The 19218-nt window shown below is 56.9% G+C and overlaps 1 protein-coding gene across 5 annotated transcripts in view; it reads right to left on the bottom strand.

The window, feature by feature from the left end:
• Positions 1–18950, bottom strand: part of SRC (SRC proto-oncogene, non-receptor tyrosine kinase) — a 50168-nt gene extending 31218 nt beyond the window's left edge. Inside the window, exons 1-2 of one of the 5 annotated variants that reach the window (XM_077873112.1) lie at positions 18738–18950; positions 1378–1448 (exon numbers count right to left, since the gene is read on the bottom strand). The gene's annotated coding sequence lies outside the window, so the exon portion shown is untranslated. Of the gene's footprint in view, positions 1–1377; positions 1449–5616; positions 5639–18737 lie in introns of those variants that run through there. The other 4 variants (XM_077873108.1, XM_077873113.1, XM_077873114.1 and 1 more) reach the window with 4 other exon arrangements.
• Positions 18951–19218: the final 268 nt, after the last annotated feature.

Raw genomic sequence — 19218 nt, 5'->3', positions numbered from 1 at the left:
TAGGCAAATCTATAGAAACAGAAAGACTGGTTGTTGCCCGGAGCTGGAGGAGGAACGTCTGAGGGGGAGTGGGGAGTGACTAATGGGTACACAGTTTCTTTTTGGGGTGATAGAAGTGTTCTAAAATTGATTGTGGTGATAGTTACACAACTCTGTGAATATACTAAAAACCATTAAATAGTACATTTTAAATGGGCGAGTTGTTCGGTATGTGAATTATATCTCAGTAAAGCTGTGATATTAAAAAACAAAACAAAACAAAACACTACAGCAGAGGGCCACTGTTCAACTATTAGACTGGCAAAGACCTCGAAATTCTATAGCAAAACCCACACTGGTTAAGAGTGAGGGAAGCCGGGGGTGGAGGGGCAGCGTGAGGGTCTATTTGCACAACCTGCAGCTAGGACAATCTGGCAATTGCCATCAAATGGCAACTGCATACAACCTCTGAGCCTGCAGATTGGGCTCAATCCCAGAGGAATCCTCGCACATGAATACTAAGTGAATGACAGGATATTCATCACAGAATTGTCTATAAGAAGCAAAAGACTAGAAACAACTAAAGTATTCTTCACTAATTATTTGTTTAAAGAGATATGCAACTTTTGTTTAAAAGATTTTATTTATTTATTTGATAGGGAGAGAGAGAGCACAGAAGGAGAGGGAGAAGCAGAGAAGTTCTCTCCTTGCTGAGCAGAGAACCTGATGCAGGGCTCTATCCCAGGACCCTAAGATCATAACCCTAGCCAAAGACAGATGCTGAAACAACTGAGCCACCCAGGCCTCCCATTCCTCACTAATTAAATAAAGCCTGGTCTCCAGCCACACAAAGCATACAATGCAACCATGGAAAAGAAAGCAGTGGCACCAAATGGTCCCCAGGGTACACTGCCAAGAAGAAACAGGCAGGTGTAAGACAGGGTACACCACATGCTACCATTTGTGTGTGTGTGTGTGTGTGTGTGTGTGTGTGTTAATTTTCTAACATACGTGTTTACATATGCATCCTCCATCTCCCTAGAAGGACACATCAGAACCCCTCCAGTAGTTGCCTCTGACAAGGAGACCTGCAGCCAAGAGGAGTTTTTCCCTGTCTTCCTTTGTACTTTGAATTATTTTTTACTGTGTGCATGTTAATGCTTTTTCTTTTCCTTTTTTTTTTTTTAAGATTTTATTTATTTATTCATGAGAGACACAGAGAGAGAGGCAGAGGCAGAGGCAGAGGGAGAGGGAGAAGCAGGCTCCCTGCAGGAAGCCCGATGTAGGACTCGATCCCTGGACTCCGGGATCACACCCTGGGCTAAAGGTGGGCACTAAACCGCTGAGCCACCCAGGGGTCCCTTTTTCTTTTCCTTTTAAGAAAAAATACAGGCTTACCTGGTCTCAAATCCTGGCATGCCCTCTCTCATAGCTGGGAAGGTCACTTCACTTCTCTGAGCTTCTGTGTTCTGCAAAGAGAGGGATAATAATAATGCCCAGCTTCAAGGTTGTTGTGGAGGAGTGAATAAGACAACCCATGCACGGGGCTGCCCATGTGCCTAGTGCCCATTCACTGCACGGTTCTTGTTGTTTATTAATATGTTACTAAGTCCACCAAGTTGGATTGTAAAAGGTGCCAGCAGAGAGCCTCAGACCAAGTGTGCAGAACACCAGCAATACTCTGACAGGGAGAAGGTGGGAAGGGCTTGCTGTGAGAGGCAACATTTGAGGAGGACTTCAAGGACAAGAAGGAGTTCCACAAGCAGAGAGACTGGGGACAGTGCTCCTGGCAAAGGGAGCTATGCACAAAAAGACAGAAATAGGAAAGCCCTGGGTATTCACTCAAGAGTTGTGCATTTGTTGGCTCCTTCCACAAGGCTTGGCTGAGCACCTGCTATGTGCCAGGCATTATGGTGGGAAAGACAAAAGCCAAGTGGCCAAACGGGCCAAGGGATGAATTACAGAGAATACAGCAATGGCAACAAGGGGGCACTGGGGTAGAGCTGCACTCACTCATACCCAACTGCTCAAAGAGCAGACCAGGAAAACGAGGCTCAGAGAGGGATAGGGACTGCCTAAGGTCCCTCATCCCACAGGCACCCTCCTGATGTGCACCCCTCAGAAGGTACCATCTAAACTGGGGGCCCCACCTAAAGGAGAGGCAACTAGTTCTCAAATGATAACAACAGCTGGTTGATGGGTAGAGAGACACCTGCGTGTCAGGCACCAGACTAAGAATGGCACTACATGCGTGAGTCCCAATGAACCCACTGCAGCCATACGTGGTCAGCCCCATTTGCAGATGAGAAAACCAAGGCATACAGAGTTCACGGTGCTTGCCTCAAGTCACAGAGCTTGTAAGAGGCAGCATCAGCCAGCAGACTTGAACTGTGGGCTCTGCAGCCTCGTGTCCCAGGGCCCCACTCCCAGAGGAGCCACCAACAGGGCCTCTGTCAGCAGTCACAACCCCTCTCAGAGGGGCCCAAGGTAGGAGCTCTTCTCAGCCAGTCCAGGAATGTCTCCTGATAACAGTGACCCAACCCGGGGTGGGGGAAGGATGGGAGTGGAGGTTGTGTCAGGAATGTGTGGGGTGGAGGAGGGAGGAGGTGGCGGGGAGGGAAACAGCCCATCAGCAGCCCATCAGCAGCCATCTGGAGAGATGGACTGGGAAGTCCTGCCTGAGCCAGTTGGGGTACAGCATCATGGTTAGAGGGGCCCTGCTGTGGCCCACGGGTGGACCCTGGGTAAACTGATCAAAGCCTCCTTCGGTACCACGGAGTCGGCCATGGTCATCCCCAGGCAGCTGCAAAGGCAGATGAGCTAACGGACGCAGAGCCCTGAGCACACAGGCTATTCTTCCAAAACGGGGCCCTTACTATTGTGAACATGACAGTTTCCATCATTGCTTAGCTATCTAGTTCTCTCCGGGACCCAGCCATACAGGGATGATCAGCCCTGTCTCGCAGAGGTGGGGACAGAGAGAGGCTCAGAGAAGCCAAGTCAGGTGTCCCAGCCACCATCCAAGACAGAAGCAGGCCAGCTGGGGATCCTGGCACTCCTGGCCCTAGGCCACTGTCAGCCCTTCTCTCCAAGGCCACTGCTCCCAGCTGAACTCTGGCAGGTAGCCCACACATCGAGGATAAAGCAGGGCTCCGGGGCCAGTCCATTTTTCCAAAAGAGGAATTGGAGGCCAAGACAGGGGAGCCCCAGGAGGACCATTTATGGAGTGAACATGTGACCCCTCTGAACCTCCAAGACTCAGTCCCCAACTGACGCCCCTCCCTCCTCAAAGCCCCGTGGGGCAGGTACCACTAGCACTGCCCTGTCCACGGAGGGGGAAGCTAAGGCCAGAGGAGCCTGGCGAGGGGGCCAGTCCAATGCTCCCATTTCACAGATGGGGGCTCCATCCCTCTCCTGCCTCCCTATAGCCTTCCACATGAGAATGGAAGCTCCCCATGGGCAGGGGGCTTCACCTGATTCCTTCCTTCCTTTCACACTCTCAAAAGAATTCCCTGTCGAACTGGGGTGTTTTTCTACAAGTGGTTTCGGAATATGGAAAGGACTCTGACTCCAGAGTGGGGGTAATATGAACGATGACAGTAGTAATAGCTGGTATTTATTTAGGACCTACTACGTACCGTTCTCATTACCCCATTCACAGATGGAGAAACTGGCACACAGAGATTAAATGATGAGACTAAGACCTCACCTCCTAGCAGCTGACTGGCAAGTCCCTCCCTCTCGGATCTTCCCCCTACAGAGAAGGGCCCAAGGAAGGAGCCTTGGCTGGGCTCTTCTTGGTGGGGTCTAGGGCCACCTCGGCTCCCTCTCCAAAACTCAATACCATTGGCTGCTCCAATGCAGGCCAGTGGGGTGGAATGGGGCATGCTGAAGGCCACACTTCCCCCCACCTACTTCCTCCCACCTAGGGTTCACACTACCCCTTCAAATGCTCCCAATAGCCCTGAAGTGAGCCGTGGCCACACGCATGTCACACACGAGGATATAAGGTCTCCCAGAAGCTGCCCAGCCAGGAAGTGAAGACCCAGATGCCAACACAAATCTGAGTGATACCAAAGCCCATCCTGTCTCCACTAGATATATAAGGAGGCATGGGAAGGGCAATCTAGGAGGTTGGCACAGCTTGTGCAAAGGCCCTGAGACAGGAAGGTCAGATGTACAGGGGGTTATCAAGTGAGCGGTCTGGACTGTGTGAGTCCCAACTTAACTAGGTCACTCGCTGCTAGTCTTTGGCCAAGGCCTGAAAAGGTCTGAAGGAGGGCCTGAAAGGGATCTGTCTAGCAATTCAGATCAGAAAAACTGAGAGAAGAGGCCATGAAAGTTTTCTCAGGCCCCTGAGACTGTGGGGTGGGGCATGGTTAGGTTACTGAGCCTTCATCCCCCAGCGATCATCTCAGAGCACAGTGACCTCCAGCTCTAGAGGGCTGGAGGGCCAAGAAGGGGCCTAAACCATGGCGAACTTCCCAAAGGAGGGGATATCTCAGTTGAGGTCCGAAGGCTGGACAGTGTGCGAAAGAGGAAAGGGAAGTATGATCCAGGCAGAAGAGACTGCTTGGGCAAAGGCCTAAAGGTAGGATCGTTAAGAGAAAGGAAGGGAGCCAGTCAGTATAAGGCATGCAGCCTCAGTCTCCCCAGCAACAAAATGGGGGAAAAGACAGGCATCCAGTGGGTGGCTCCAGCTTTCCCATGCCTGCTTCCCACCATTCCCCCACTCCAAGGCCCAAGAGGTTAGTCACTGGAAGGGTCCTCCTGCCCATGGGAGCATCTTGGGGCCAGGGAGGTCCACAGGCTTGGGAGGTTTCACCCACCCTACTCCAGCCTCTACCCCAGAGCCTAGGCCAGGCAGCCTGGCCAGTGGGCGGGCAGGGAGGCTCACAGGCCAAAGGTCACAGCCCTGGTGTCAGGGAGCCTTTGTGAGACATCCTCCTTCACAGACCAAGAGCTGAGGCTTAGAGGGGGGCTCCCAGGCCCAGGTCACACAGCGAGGCGAGTCTGGCCCCTGAATGAGGGTGTGGGCACCGGGACTGAAGAGAAGATTCTCAAGGCACTAAGCCCAGTACAGGCAGGTTCCAGGGACCCAGCCAGGTACCACCTGGCTGAATGGAAGTTCTCCATCAGAATCACTGTGTGACCTTGGGCCAGTCACGCCCCATCTTGGGGCTCAGTGTCTGTACCCTGACAGAGGCCCTGGCATGTCAAAGGTTCCTTAGCAGATGCCACTCCCGACCCCACCCCCCACCCCCATGCCACTGAGGTGACAAGTTTTGCTTTCTCTGGGCCTCTCCAAGGTGGCTGGAGATGGGTGATGGGCCTTGGGGGGACCATTGCCAGCCAGTGGCCTCTGCCCACTGCATTCAGGGGCTCACAGTGTTCGCTACTCCCTGACAGCAGCTCTGCTTCTCTGCTCTGGGAATACATAGTGCCCCCTCTTCCCCGCCCACACCCAGGCAGAACTCCCTCTGGGGACACTGGTGGGCAGAAGCACCTGGTGGCCCGGCCCCTCCACAAAGTCAACCCGAGCTCCAGCCCCCGTCCCCCGCCCCCAGCCTCAAAGCCCACACACAGGTGGCCCACCCTGCATGCGTGACCAGGAAGTCCAGCCCACCCTTCACTTACCCACAAAATGATGCCTCTGGCAGCCCTGAGGAAGACAGCCTCTGAGCCTGAGGTTGGGGACAGTGTCAGCGGGACGGCCTGTGGGCCTGCTGCTCACAGGATGGAGGCCTGCTGCATCTCCTTCCTCCCACCTCTCAACCCTGCCTTCAACTTATAATCACTCTCTAACCTTCACACGTGGCACGCGCTGTCTGCCCCCCACCAAAGCTTCCCCACCTGCCTTCCCCTGACCCTTCACAAATTCCAGTGAGAGGAGGGAGGGAGGGAGGGAGAGATGAATGGGTCCTACCCAGGGCCCCAGACAACAAAGAGGCACAGGGGGTGGGGGGTGGGGGCACCTCGGCCTGGGTCTGTCCAGCCCCACGGCCTACACCCTGACCCCCCGCTCGCTGCTGCCGTCGCCTGACACGTCCCCGTGCCGGAGCTTGCGACCTCCCTGACCTCCACAGGGCAGTGTGCAAGTCTGAGGCACCCACCTCCAGGCCCCGAGCCCCACGCCGCACGGGCCGGGACGCAGAACGGGTCCCAGGGGATGTTTGCGGGGGGAGCGAGGAGCGCGGGAAGAGTGAGCCAGGGGCCATCCACGGGCCAGGGCAGCCACAACGTGTCTGGTCCCGTGTTCGTGGAGCAAACACGCTCGGGGCTGGCAGGCCTCAAACCGGCTCTGCCAGTGTGGCCGGGGCGGGGCGGGGCGCTGCAGGCTCGGGCTGGCATCCGGGAGAGGGATGGAGGGGGGCCGCCGGGGACAGGGCCCGCAGCCCGGGGAAGGCAAAGGCTAAGCAGCCCGGGGAGCCCCCCTAAGCCCAGCCTGCAGAGGCAGAGCCATGCCAGCCCCTGCAGCTCTTGGGTTTCTTCCTGGGCAGGAAGGGGACTCCTTTCCAGACTCCAGGCCCTGACCTGCCCTGTAGCGTGCAGGATCCCTTCCCGCTGGGACCTGTCTACACCTGTCCACAGCCTAGAAGCCCTAGAGGGAAAGGGAAGGGCAAGGCCCGGAAGTGGGTGGCGCGGGAGCAGGGCAGGGCGGCAGGCCACCTGGTGTAAAACGCTGCTCTGTCCCTGGTTGCTTCGTGGCCAGTTTCCCCGTGTGGAAAGTAGTGCTGGGCATGGATCCCGGGGACCTCCTATCCCTTGGCGCTGAGTTATCTAGAAGACACCTCCTGGCAACTGCAGCGCTGCCCCAAAGCCCAGCTCTGGGGGTGACATAGCCAGAGGCCCAACTTACACACATGTCCTCACTCCCCACAGAAACAACAATAATAAACCTACTGATTACTTAATGTTTATTGTATGCCAGGCATCAGGCGTGGCACTTTACGTGCATCGTTTTATCTGCCCCGCCCCCCAACACTGCTGTGATCTAGGAATCCCCAGCAGAGGAAACAGGTCCAGGTCACGTGGCAAGTTAGAGTCCAGGCTCCTGACCCCACCTCTGAGGTCACACTGAGGCAGCCTCCATCTCCCTAAGATAGTTCAGGGCAGGAAAGAAATCTTAGGTACAGAAATCTTTAGCTGGAACTGGGGAGGCAGGGTCCATACTCCCCAAATCCATAGATCCCTTGAGTCCTGAGAGACCAAGCCCCAACCCTGCCCCACTATGTAACCCAGGCAGTGGGTGTACCACTCTTAGCCTCAGTTTTCTCATCTGTAAAATGGGTAGGGTCCTGCCAGTTTTGCCTAACATGTACAGAGCCATGGGAACAGAAAGGCTCAGCCCAGCCATCAGGACACCGTGAGGAAGGCACTGGGAATTTGTGCCTCCAGATGGACCGGGGAGAGGGAACAAACAAACCAGAAGCCACCATGGCCTGTGGCGAGGACTCAGCCCCTCATCACCAGCAAGCAGCCCAAGAGAGGAACGATGATTCCTCCTGCCCCCACGTAACCCGGTTCCCAGTCCTGCCTATCCCACCTTCCAAACACATTCTGAATCCACTTCCCTCTCACCATGGCCACCCCACTGCCCAGGTTCAGCCTCCTCCCCCAAGCTGGACAACTGGGGGCAGAGACCCTTTCTGGAATGTCAGTCTGAACCATGACTCTTGCTTAACACCCTTCACGGCCCCTATGAAACAAAGGACAAAGTCCTCCCCCCGGGCCTCCAAGCCTTCTAGTGGACTCTACCGGCCCCACCCCCTTCACTTCTGTTCTTCTCACACTGTCCACTGCTTCCCCTTTCCCTGAGAACCGGGCGCACACACTCACTTGGGCCTTTGCCCTTGTCGTCCCCTCTACCAGAGCCTACCGATCCCAGACATCCACACACCCCACCCCTTCATGTCTTCCAGGTGCTTCATCACAGGCTCAGAAGGCCCTGCCTGGCCACCTGTTTCAATGGCAACACGCCCCACCAACTCTGTCCTCTCTTTGAGTCTCATTTCAATAGCTACCTCCTCACAGAAGGCTTCTCTTGACCTCCTCCTGCCCAAGTAAGGACCTTCAACTTCTCCTTCCTAGCACAGACCACAGCACTGATGACATAGCTGCCCATGGGAGCACACGTCTGAGGACAGGGGCCACTTCTGTCTCACTCACTGCTGAATGCCCTGCAGCGGGTGTAATATTCAAAATAGATAACAGCTGGGAAGCTTGGCTACCATCTGGCCAGAGTGGCCCCTGGCCGAAAGCATAGGGCCTAGCACACAGTGGATACCTGGTAATTACAGAATGGATGGACAGATTCATGGATGGATGGATGGGCAGATGGATAGACGGATGGATAAGTGAAAAGGGCATACACAGTGGGGTTGGGACTTGCCAGGGATGCTCAAGGCCCTGAAAGGTGGCCCAGAAAAGGGATGGATCCGTCCAAGCTCATCAGCCAGACTCTCTGGCCTACGCAGCTGCAGCCAGCCTGGACTCTCCTCCTGCACAACCCGACTTTCATTTCCCATCTCCTCTGCCTGAGGAAGCTCCTTCCCCCGGGGGGACTGGGTGAGGAGGAGGGGCAGGCGGCCCTCTGGTCCTGGATGAGAGGGGGGCTCCCAGGCTCCATCTGTCTCGCCACAAAGGGGCTTTGTCCTCGGTGCCTGTGCTGAGCCCAAGGCAGACCGGAAGCCACCCCTCAGCCACTCAGCAAGTCTTACCACCCCTGGTCAGCTGGGCCAACAGCTCCAAAGCCAGACCCCAGGGGCCGGCATGGTGTTGGGCACAGCCTTGTGAAATCTTATTAAGCCCTAGGAGACTCTAAGGTGACCCCCATTTTGCAGATGGGGAAACTGAGGCTCAGAATAGCAAAGACACTTGGTCAAGGGCTCCTGGCCCACAGAGAACAAAGCTGGGTTTCAAACCCATGCCTATCAGGCATCAGAGTCTTCAGCCATCGTTCCTTACTCACCTTGTCTGGAGTACAGACCGTCTGAGTTTAAGAGGGCAGAGGGGCCTTTCCGGAGGCTCGAATGGACCCAAGCAGGGAGACCTTTGCCCTGGCAAGCTTTACCCAACATGGCAGGGAGATCAGGCCTTGAACCCGGAGCCCTTGCCCCATGCCCAGCCCATGTCCCAGGCGCCTTCAGAATCAGCCAGCCAGGCCCCAACACGTCTCCACCACTTCCTGCCAGGCGGGCTTCCACAAGGAAAGGATGTACAGGCAGGCAGAGTGGGGGCTGAGGCCTCCATCCCCCACCTTGCTGCTCCCCCATCAATCCCAGACTTGCCATTTACCTGGCTGCCACCCACCTTCTCCCCAGGGCCACCTCACCAAAGCCACAATGCTGACAGGGCTCCCACTCACGGTGCTAGATGAATCAGTTCTGTCCAGCTATCTCCTCATGCCCAAGGATGGCATGTAGACTCTGAGCAGGCCCTCAGACCTCTCCATGGGTGGGCACCAGCACCTCTGAAGTCAAAATTCTACCCTTCCTTGGGGCTCCAACAAGAGGAGCTGCCCATGCCACAGCTTCAGGCCCCAGTTCAAGCTCCACCTCCCCACAGAGAACTATCTCATCCTTTCAAGTATGTCATGTACTGCTTCCTCCAGGAAGTCCTCCCTGATCTGCTTCCTCTGAGGCCCCAGAACAGCCCCTACCTTCTGCCTCAGGTAGGGGTTCTTGATCCCTATCTGGAACCCCAGCCTCTTTGGACTACCTTCATTTGGTAACAGTAACTGAGCACTGGAGAGCCAAGTCTGGCCTTTGTCTTCCCTTCGCACCTTCAGCAGGAGGCCTCAGCAAAGCCTGGCAAGATATTGAGGCCTTGCCTGGTCAACCTAGTCCCCTTCTAACTACCCTGTACATGACCTGACACACACACACACACACACCCCACCTCCCAAGGCTATACCTGCACACACCAGGTGAGTTCCCACCTCCAGATATTTGCCCAGGCTCTGCCTTTGTCCTGGCATGTCCTCACCATTGCTTTTTCCCTGTGAGCTCCTGCTCATCCTTTAGGACTCAAGTCAGGTAACACTTCCTCTAGGAAGCCCTTCTGGCCTTGTAATGGGCTGCCAGGGTTCCTGTGGTGCCTACCCTGTGGTAGGACAATGATCAGGGTCTGTGTCTGGCTCCACCAGAGTGCAGGCTGTTCCCAGAGTGCATCCCTTGGGGGTCTCTAGCACCCAACACAAGGTCCAGACACCAGCAGCACGTAATCAAGAGTCCAGCTGCCAATTCCCTACCCAGAGAATCCAGGGACAGAGGCCAGGAACAACTCCCAGAGGCAATAATGAGTCCTATTTTGCCCATGCTGCCCACAGATCTAAGGTATGGGCGGAGTGGTGGTGGGGGGGTGCTTTCTGCAAATGGCCAACTGGTAACCAAACCCACGTCGTTTCTAAAACTAGGGCACAGGAGAGAAACGGGAACAGCAGAATTGTCCCCAAATAGAACTGTGGCTCATCTGGTTCCAGGGCCTTCGGGAACACCTGGCAGGGAGGGGGGTGGGGAGCACAGGTGGCTGCTCCCAAGGCTCTGAAAGGAAATCTAAAGTTTGGAGGGCAGGAAGGTCAACATCACCACAGTCACTGCTGACACCCTGCCCACCCCCTCAGGGTCAGTCCAAATCCTAGAAGGTGGCAGTCCACTCCACCTACCCCCAACTAACTACAGGGTACTCCCTAAACTGTCCTACTCTGAGCCTTGGCTCACATGGGTCCTCTGCCTGGAATGCTGTTGCCCCTTCTTGCCAGTCAGAATCCTGCCCATCCTCATACCTGTAACCACTAGCTGGGGCCTTTCTCTAAGCCTAGCATGGGCAGGCATCTGGAGGGAAATGAGCTATCCAGTCCTCCCAACAGCTTCGTGAAGAACGATGTCTGCCCCCATCTCACAGATGAGAAACTGAGGCTCAATGAAAGAAGCCATTCGTCTAGAGCACACAGCAGAGGAGGCAGGTGGACCAGGTGATATGGTGGGACCTGGGTGCTGGTGGCTGCAGGGCACCCCGAAGGCCTGGCCTGGCCTGATTCAACCTCCTAGGCAAGCCTAGCCTTGAGAACTTGGCATAATTCAGGGACAAAGTCCACAGGGCACAGCCCCCATCTGCCTAGACAGGTGCCCCTACCTCCCCCAACCCCCACCCTAGGGTGGCTGCGGACTAAGGAACCACATTGGTTTGATGTGATGGAACTATCTCCCCACCATATGCACAAACCCACTGAACAGATGAGAAAACTGAGTCCTGGAAGGGGATAGTTTCCCTATCTGGAAATGGGATGTGCCCCCAGGAACTTGTGACATCCCTCTGTGTCCTGATGGATGCTATTTCCTTTCTCTGAGTCTCAGTTTTCCAATCTGGAGAATGGGATTGTCAATTCTTTCCTCTTCAAGCTGATACAGATTATAACAAAATAGCGACTAATCTTTCTCCAGTGCCCATTAGGTGCTGGCTTTGCTGAGAGCATCCCGCACCTTAGAACAAGCCTATGGCATGGATACTGGCATTAGGCCCATTTTTCAGGTAGGGAAGCTGAAGCATAGAGAGGTGAAGTGACTCACCAAAGTCACACAATTTGTGGGTGACAGCAGTTGGAGGTAGGAGAGCCCTGGGGCTGGGGGCCGGTAGCTTGCCAGAGAAGTCTCCAGGCCTCATCACTCTGAGAGGAATGCCAGGAAAGGGCTAGAGGAGGATCAGGGGTCAGACAGAAGGCAAAGAAGGGCTCAGCCCACATGAGGCACGGCAGGCCTGTGGAGTCCTTGGGGCCCCGGGTCCAAATTCATGCACTGGGTGACCTTAGGCAAGCTGCTTTGCTTGTCTGAGCCTCAGTTTCCTGTCTGGTGAAATGGGGCCAGAACTTGCTGCCTGGCAGGATGCTGTGAGGACCAGACACAAGCACTTACCTGGCACCGGCCCAGGGCCCACCTACGTGCTGAGGGAGCCAGTGACTCCTGAAGGACCTCCAGGGGCTGATCCCTGCTCCCTCAGGACCACGGGTGCATCCAGTTCTCCACTCAGGAGTGGGAGCATGGGCACAACCTGTCCCTTCTCGGAGGCCCAGAAGGAACCCTCCCAGCTCTGCCAGCCTTCCAGGCCACGGGACCTCACACAAGTCACTTCACTTCTCTGAACCTCCAAATCCTTTCGAGGGGTTCCTGCCTCGGGAGACTGTGGGCTCATGGGGGTGGGGGCGGGGCTCAGTGCCAGCAGAGAGAGCCACTGGGGGGACCCTGACTTGGAGTCTCATTTTCCTAATTTGCCAAACGAAGATTATTACTCCTAGCCCTGCTGGGGGCGCTGAGAGGTGGCCGTGGAACGTGCTCTGTAGACTGTAAAGTGCAGTGCCCTTGAGCCATGATTACCATCACCGTCCTGCCTAAGAGGCAAAAAGAATCCTGTGACTTGCCATGTAGGGCAGAAGGTGTCAGAGCCATGCGGGAAGGCAGAGAAGGGCAGTGGGGTGCAGAGGAGGGAAGAATGGACTCGGGCTGGGGCACAGAGCGTGGTCACTGAGAGCTTCCCGGCGGCAGGCGCAGAGGCCTCTCAGCCGCTTAGACGAGTATGGAGAGGGGGGGCCACTGGGCGGTGGGCCCACAGGGGCAAGGCACGGAGGCAGAGCACCCGGGCCCACAGGGGACAGCTGAAGGTTCCAAAAGCCCAAAGCCCACTGAGTACCAGGGAAATGTGGGCGTGGCCGGGGCGGGGCGGAGGCAGGGCTCACCTCCAGGACCCCGAGCTGGGGGGCCCCTACCCCCACCCACCTTGCCTCGCTCTGAGCCTCGGCTACCCCTGCAAAGCACCAGCGCAGTAACAGCTCCCGCCTCGCGGGCCAAGCACCCACGGCTCCATCAGTGGTCACCTTCACAGAGAATGGGCCCGCTCAGTGACGAGGCCTCAAATGTCGCGATCAGGACACCGGGAGGCCTTGACAAGTCGCAGGTGGGCAAGCCACAGGTGGGCTAAGGCGGGAGCCCGTCAGGGAGGCAGGATGGCGCTCATGGTCTCCAACTCACCCAGTCCAAAACCTGTGTTTCTAGTTAACCTTCCCCTTGGCCACGTCCCATTGGACAAGCCTCCCACAGACACATACGTCCGGTCTCAGCCCCAGGGAGTCCCCAATTGATTGGCCTGTAATTCCTGTCCACTGTTCCCGCCTGGTCAGGGAACTGCCTTCATAATTATGGGCGCTCAGAAATACAAAGCACTTACTGTGTGCAGACTCTGCCAAAGCAGACATACATTCACTCATCTGATCCTCACATCACCTTGTCAAAGCTGCCATTGGCACTGTCATCCCCATTTCTAAGACAGGGAAACCAGGGCCCCAAGCAATTGTTTTTCCACAATCCTACACAGCAAATGGCAGTCAGGATTTGAACCCAGAACCAATCAGCTCCAAAAGCCTTGCTACTTCTAATCCCTTTATGCCATGAGTAGCCACTGAGCACCCATGAGATGCCAACCCGTGGAGCTGGGGGCTCCCTGCAAGACCCTATATTCCATATCTGAGGGGAGATCCATCAGCCAGAACCAGAAGCCCAGAAAGTAAGGATCACCTGTCCCCGGCAATACACCAGCCCTATTCCTTGGGTAAGATTTCAGGCAAGCTGGGTGCACACTCAGTGGGAATTGGATGCTACAGATCATTCAGAAGGCAGAAGTCTGGGCTCACACTTCGCTGTGCTGGGAGACCTTGGCCCCAGCCATTGTCTCTTCTGAGCCTCTCAGTTTCCTTTTCTGTGTAATGGGAACAAAAGTTTTGCCCATCCCCTGCTAAGGCAAAGGATGGAATGGTCCACGTGGCTACAACCTGGCTGGAGAGGGCATGACATGAGGACATCCACATCAGACAGAGTAAAGGTCAAGGCAACAAATCTGGGCAGGGCAAGAGAAAGTAATCGGGCCCAGACGGGGAGGCTGAGTCTCCCGACTTCCATCCACGGCACCAGGAGTCTGCCTGCAGGCTGCTTGGAGGACTCATTGCCACAGTTTCTAACGGCCCCACGTGGGCTCAATGGCCAGGCCTGCCCTGGACAACTCCCGCAGGAGAGGCTTCTCATTTTATTCTGGAACTCCTCCGGGTCATTGTGCTGGGAAGAGAGGAGCTGAGGCCCAGGGTAGAAGGGAGTCCCTTGCTCAAGGTCCTATAGCCAGGGCTTTGCTCCTGGCTGTGGGCTCTGGGGTCCTTCCTATCCACCTCTCCCTTGACTCGGCCCCACCCAGGCTGTCCAGTGGGAAGGCGCAGGCTGGCTGAGTTGGGAGAGCCTTGGATCAAAAGACAAGAGATGTGCATTTTTCTCCTAGCTTGGATAATATGTCCCGGGTCTTTCTGGCCTCAATTCCCCCATCTGTGAAAAGAGAAGGTCAGAATGGATCGGGAATGACAAACGCACGGCACATGGACAACATACTCTAATCCTCTGCCAATGGCAGACATTACTCATCTCTCACAGCACTCCTTCCCAGGAAGCCAAGCCTGGACCTCAGAACGCTTCTCGACACAGCAGCGCAGGCCTGGGCCATCTTAAAACTGGATGATATCTGAGTCCCCGAGAGGGAAGGGAGGGGAGAAAGATGTCACATTTACTGAGTGTCCAGTAGACTCAAGCCACTGGGAGAAAATAGCAAATCTAATCTCCACAAGGGAGGTATGCAGAGGTTTGGGTTTCCTTTGGACAGACGGTGGGAACCAGGCCTTGAACACAGGGGAAGGACCTGCTGGGCCTATATTTCCGAGAACCATGATGCCGAGCCAGCGCCCAGGTAAAGGCAGGGACCAGCTCATCCCACTCTCCCCTTGGCCTCACTAAGGGTAAAACCGCATGCCCATTTACAGCTTCAGGAACTGTTTCACAGGAAGGGGGTGTCTGCTGCCAGAGGATGAAGGATTTAAGCTGTACCTGGTTCTTCCCCACTCCTATTTATCTAGTTAATGAGTGCTAAATGCTTTATTTCAGTCCTCTCAGGGCACCCTAGGAGCCATGACTCATATTATCCCACTTCACAGATGAGGAAACTGAGGTACCCCAGAGGAAGTACCCTCCCCTCCCCTCCCCGCTAACTGGCTTGAGTGGAAACCAGAGTGGTTTACTGTAGAGATAAGGGGGTTAGAGCAGTGGTGGGGGAGTAAAGGACCCAAGGGGAGATAGAGGTGCTGGGAGCCACACGATCCATGCAGGAAGTGGCTTCTCCTCTCTGGGTCTTAGTATTAACATCTGGAAAATGGACCAATCTCACCTAAGGCAGGCTCTCAAGAAGTTGGGCTGAACTAGACTAACAGCACTCTCCCCAGTCCAGCCTCCTCGCACAGCAAGGGCAGAGCAGGATTCAAATCACCCGGCACAGGGGTGGCCTTGTCTGCCAACATCCTTTCCTAGGCCAGCACCTTCGGACTCCATGAGTTCATCCACTTAAAGCCTTCCAAACACAGCTGATGAGGCCAGACCCACCGGGCCCAGGGGCTACCCAGTGTATCACCACTTGAGGCAGGTCACCTTCCCTAAGCACCTATGGGCACCAGGCATGGGGGCCATGTAGGCCTCCTTTGACTGCTACCTGATAGGGAGATACATATTGTCCTTGTTTTCAAGACAAAGAAAGTGAAGTCTCAGAAAGATACAGTGAATGACCCAAAGATACACAACGGGTGGAGACAGTCAGAACTCAAACACAGACCTGTTTGACTCCTGAGCCCTTATCATAACCCTGTCATACCTTTGGTCTCCAGCTGTCCCCTGCCTGCCCACCCCCCCACCTCACACCCAGCCTCCTGCCACCCTGCATGCACTTCCCAACTGCTGGCTCCCACCCTCTCCTGCCTTCCTGCCAGTGAACTCCTACTCCACTTTCAAAGCCCAGCCTCAAATGCCTCCTCCTCTTGACTCCTGATCTAGGCCCCCACAGAATACTTGGAGTCCAGCCCACAGATCTATTTCTACCAAGTGCCTTGAACAGCTCTGTATCCCTGGCCTCCAGCATGGGGCTGTTCACACAGGGCACGCTGAGTAGTCCCTTGTGTGAAGATGAAGGTCAAACTCATCCCCAAGGCCCACACAGCTCCATATGGTCCAGCCATATGAGTGATTACCCCTCAAAACACCCCCTACTTCACCTCTCACCCACTCTCCTTAATTCTCTGTGCTCCGAATTCAGAGGCTTTCCCATCGTTTCTCTATAACACACACTTCCCCACCTCAGGGCCTTTGCACATGCATTTCTCTCTGCCTGACAAGCCCTTCCCCAGCTCCATGCTTGGCCAACTCCTACATACTTCCTTCAAAATTCCTCTGCACCCCACGCCTCTCTCTCTGAGCCCTTATCGCATCTGTGATTATATATTAATTTATTTGGTAACTTGTTTGCTATTTGGCTCACCCTCTAGACTCAAATATCTAGGAGGCCAGGGACCTGTTCACAATTCTGCAGCAGGATGACCACCTCCACAATCCCAGCAACCCTGGGAAGTGTCCGAATAGAAGAAAGAGCACCCTCCCTCCTTCTTGGTTGAGCAAACTTCTTGCCCTCCCTCACCTCTTGGAAGCCCCCTGATGCCTCCTACAACTCCCACTACTAACCCCTTCGCCACACTGCTCAGCCTGAGTTTGAAGCTCCTAGCATATAGCAGAGGCTCACACAGGGTCACGGATGTTTGCATCTGGGCAGGTTTGGAAAATGGGATCAACGAGGACCAGGGGGTTGGGGAGTGTTGTCAGCAGGTCACTGAGCCATGTCCTCCCTGGCTCCTGGGGCTCGCGGGAGCCAGACATCCCCCCCCACCCGCCAGGTCACAATCAGGAAGAAGCCACAGCAGGCACTGTGCTGTGAGCTGGGGAGAGTTCATGCTCCAGGAAGAGGCTGGGGAGGGGAGGCAGAGCCAGGGAGCCTTCCTGGAAGAGGTGGGCCTGAAGCTAAGTCTTCAAGAGTAAGAACAGATAAACAGCTCACAGAGGAGAGGGCAGTCCTGGCAGGGACACCTACAGGAGGAAAAAAGCCCAAGAGCCACACAGAAGGGCTTAGGCAGGCAGTCAGCTGAGAGAGGTGACACACTGTAAATCACTTCCCTAGGTGGAAAGACCACATCACCGAGGCACACCACATCACCACATCCCCAGGAGGACCTCGTGGCTTCCATGCAATCACTCATCAATCTGTATGGTCTAACACCGTTGCATGCCTCGTCCCATACTGAGAAACCCCTGCTCCCCCCACACTGGAGGGGTCAAGGGCAGCCAGACTGGGGTCTCTGAAGTGTACGTTCTCATTCCAGCTTCAAACTGTGTGGGCTTGGTCAAGTCCTTTCCCCTCTCTGAGCCTCGGTTTCTCCATTTGGCCTATTTTATACTTAATAAGACTGAGGCCCAAGGAGGCAGTGAGTTGCTCGAGGTCACACAGCTGCTGGGTGGCAGGATGGTGCTGGAGTTGTTTCTCAAGGGGCTCTCAGGTGGCTTTTCGGACACCAATCCATCCTCTTCTGGACACAAGCCCCACTGGGACCAGCCCCCTCAGCCCCCTCCCATTTTAGGCAATTCATCCAGTGAAGCACTCATTTATTGAGCACCTACTACACACTGAGCTCCTACACGTAGAAGTGCATATATTCTTCCCCCATTCCACATGTGGGTGCTCAGAGGGGCAGTCCCTTGGCCCAGGTCACCCAGGGAGACAAGAAGTCTTGTCTGTCCAGCCAGGAGGCTGACAAGAGGGGCAGTAACAGGACCGGCCTGGTCTATGCCTGAAACCAAGTCTGATCTCAGCAGCACTGTGGCTGGGCCTGGACTCATCCCAGGTAACCCAGGGACCCCTGCCCCAAATGTAGAGGTCCTGAAGCTCAGGAAGCCCCACTTGACAAGCCTCACTTGTTCTGCCCACCGGCCAGTGAGCCTGAAGGCCCCAGAGGCAGAACTGATACCCCATAGGTGAGCCTCTTCTGCTCACCGTCATCCTTCCACCAGCCCAGCAGTCCCAGCCAGACCCACCTGCCACTGATCAGGACCCCCAGATCAGAGAGGGTAGGCAGTTGCCTGACCACACAGAGCTGGGCAAGCGGCAGCCCCTGTGGGCACCTAAGCTCACCCCCAACCGAAGCCCAGGCAGGGAGATGGACCCAGCCTGGTGGAGAAAACCCAAAACTTTTGCCAACTTCTGAGCAGGCAGGCGGCTGGGCCTGCCAGGGGCGAGGCTGGGGGCTGGGGGCAGTGGACGGACAGTGCGGCCCTGTCCCTTCCAGACCCGCGGCACCAGGCCCTACCCCAAGCTCCAGGAGGACAGGGTGGTCCTGGGGCCCCGGCCCGCGCCCCTGGCTCGGCGCCCCCAGGCCCACCCTGCCCGCCCCCTCTCCACCTCCCATCCCGGCCGGGGGCGCCAGGCCCGGCAGCCGCGGCCAGAGGCGGCGCCGACAGGCTCAGATTTCAGATTTGGCCTAGACCTGGCCCGGGGGCTCGGCCGGGCTCCCGCTCCGGGGGCTCCGGGGGCTCCGGGGGCTCCGGGGAAGGGGGAGCCGGCGGCGGCCCCCGCGCCGGCCGGACCCCGAGCCCCCGCCCGCCCCCTCCCCCCCAAGGCATCACAACAAAAGGCCGCGCCGGGCAGGTCCCCCTGCGCCCGCCCAGCGCCCCGGGATCGCGCCTCGGACCCGGCGAGGCCGGAGCGGGGCCCCGAGCCCCCCCCGCCCGCCCTCCGACGCCACGGGGTCCGGGCGGGGCTCCCCCGGGCCGGCGGGGACCGGGGCCCGCGGAGGGGCGGGGGGCGCTCACCTGGGCCGCTGGGCGGCGGCGCGCGGGCGGACGGACGCGCGGGAGGGCGGACCGCGGGACGGCGGGGTCGGGCACTCGGCGGCCTGGCCGCTCCGGCTCCCAGGCCGGAATGGATTCCGGGCCGGGAGAGACAGATCGGGAGAGAAAGGGAGGAGGCGGCGGCGGCGGCCGGGGAGGGGAGAGGAGGGAGGGAGCGCGCGAGCGGGGAGGAGGGGCCCGGCCGGCCGCCGGGGGGAGGAGGAAGGAGGAAGCGTGCGGGGCCCGACTCCCCGCGGCGACCCGGGAGACCCACGCGCGGGCCCCACCCCGTGGGCGCAGGAGCCGCAGGAGCCGGGGTGCGGAGGGGCAGGCGGGGGGCGGGGACACAGAAACCCTGCCCCCACCCCGACCCGTGAGAGCGCCCCACCCTGTGGGACCCCTAAATACCCCCCAGCCAAAATGCCCTCCCTAACCGGGCCCAAGCACCCGGCCTGCTGACCCC

Source organism: Canis aureus, chromosome 26 (genome assembly GCF_053574225.1).
Source record: "Canis aureus isolate CA01 chromosome 26, VMU_Caureus_v.1.0, whole genome shotgun sequence".
Lineage (NCBI taxonomy): Eukaryota > Metazoa > Chordata > Mammalia > Carnivora > Canidae > Canis > Canis aureus.
This window is presented reverse-complemented; position numbering and strand designations above follow the sequence as displayed.